Here is a 2,171-nt window from a genome sequence, read left to right as displayed (position 1 = left end):
TGACTCCCAAAATATCACTGGAAGAATTCTGGGTAGAAAACCTATGCAAATGCAGCTTTCTCTGTAGCCATACTTCCCCCTATTCACCAATAGATGGTGGCAGAGAGCTCGTTCCCCTCTAGAGCTTCTGTCCATCTGGAGTTCTGGGTAAATGGTTTATGCAGATGAAGCAGCTCGGTGGCTGTACTTCTCTCTGTTCACCAACAGATGGGAGCACAGAGCTCCTTACAGGTGCCTGTTGGAGAAGTGTTGATGGAACCATATTCCCTCAAAAAATGTGGTTCTGTCAAAATCAAAACACTTTATAAAACTGGGTCAAACTTGCTGGAATTTCATATTGGAAGAAAACCAGAAAAGAAAGTTTTGACAATACTGAAATGTCCTGTTTAGACATATTAGCTTCTGTTTAACATACTCCTTACTTATTGCTGCAGTGGAATGTATTTCATCATCATAGTTTATGACTACACCATCTGGCTTTTTCCCATATACAGAACAGAAATATTTATTGAATCCTTCTGTTTTTTTACATTGCTATTGACAATTTTACCATTTCCATCTAGAAATGGAACAATACCATTGTTAGGATTCCGTTTGTTCTTAATATATTTTAAAACTCCCCCTTATTATCCTTAATTCTGCTGTCCACAGATTTCACCTCCTGTCCTTTTGCTTCCCTTATCATTTTCCTACAATTCCTAGCTTCTGATTTATCTTTATTGCTATCAACTTCCCCTTTGATATGGATATTTATAGCAGCTTTTACTTCCCCTCTAAGCCAGGTTGTTTTTTAACCCATGTCGCCTTCTTTCACTGTTGTGATATTGTGGCGTTTGGGCATCTAGTAAAAAGTTCTTTAACAGTTCCCAATTATCATTCAATTTTTTTCTATTTAAATTCTTCTTCCCACCCCATCTGTCTCAGGATTGTTTTCAGCTTTCTGAAACTGGTCCTTTGAAAGCACCAAGTATGTTTTCAACACTGGCTCTAGGAAGAATGTGCCTTTATTGCAGGCCACACACACACACGCACACACACACACACACACCAGCAAGACCTCTGTCCACATATTAGACCCTCTTAAAGACTTGTGCCTACAGTGAGTCTCTTTAGGTTAGATTTCTCTTCCCCTGCCCTCTGTCTGCCCCTGCACAGGGAGCTGTCCAGGGCACAACACTGTCCCTCCCTGGATGTCCGGGAAGCACCCACAGCACTACAGACCCTGCTACAAGCAGATAAGAAATAATAATACCCCTCTGGTGCAGCCACCACTGCTGAGTGAGTGATGGTGGGATTTTAATGGCACCCACTCTATCTCCAGGAATATAATGTGGGGAAGCTGACAACAGACTCTGATTGGTACCCACAGTAATTAGGGGAACCCTTGTGAGCTAACAGCAGAGATCAGCCCTGTGGCACCGTCAGTTTCTGGCTAGCACGTACCCTCTTTGCTCCGGCTCTCAGTCCATACATCAAACACACACAGAGCTGCCGAGATGCATCCTAATGCACTGAGTCCCGCTAGCCCCTTCATGGTCCATGGGGAACATAGCCCCCGCACTGCATCATCTCTCATTAAGTGGGCAGAGGCGGCTTGCTGCTGTCATTTCCCTTCTCTTTGTGGTGCCCCTGGGATCGAAACACCAGGAGAACGCGAGGGTGGCTGCATTTGTGATCAGCCACTCTGGGACTCGGAGGTGATGGTGATCGGCTGGGAAGCAGGGACAAAACCTGCCCTCCCCACCCCCCATCCCTCCCTCCGAATTCCTTACTCCACCAAGGCTGCTGAGCAGACAGCAGCCGCGGTGCTGACAGATGGGAGCAGGCTCCTTTTCTCTTCCCTTCAATGCATGGCCTGCGAAGCCAAAACAAAGCGACAGCTTTCACCCTGCCAGCGTCGGCATTTGCAAATGTGCCCATCCAGGGCCGCACCGGCCCCTGTCCCCAAGAGCCCAGAGCCTGTGGCCAGGATGGAGGCAGAGCCAGGGGAGCCCAGAGGAACCAGGCTGAGCTCGTGCAAGGCCTTACCCTTGCACGAGGTGTGGGTCCAGGTCAGGGGAAATGCTGGAAGCCCCAAACCCTCTGTCCACTTGCTGCCTTGCTCTCCAGGATGCAGGCTCCAACAGGGCAGAGTGGAGGATGGGTTTGTATAAGAAGACGGGGGCAGAGCA

This window comes from Lepidochelys kempii, chromosome 14 (assembly GCF_965140265.1).
Source record: "Lepidochelys kempii isolate rLepKem1 chromosome 14, rLepKem1.hap2, whole genome shotgun sequence".
NCBI classification, from domain to species: Eukaryota; Metazoa; Chordata; order Testudines; family Cheloniidae; genus Lepidochelys; species Lepidochelys kempii.
The sequence above is the reverse complement of the archived record's forward strand: the minus strand, read 5'-3'. Positions refer to the sequence as shown.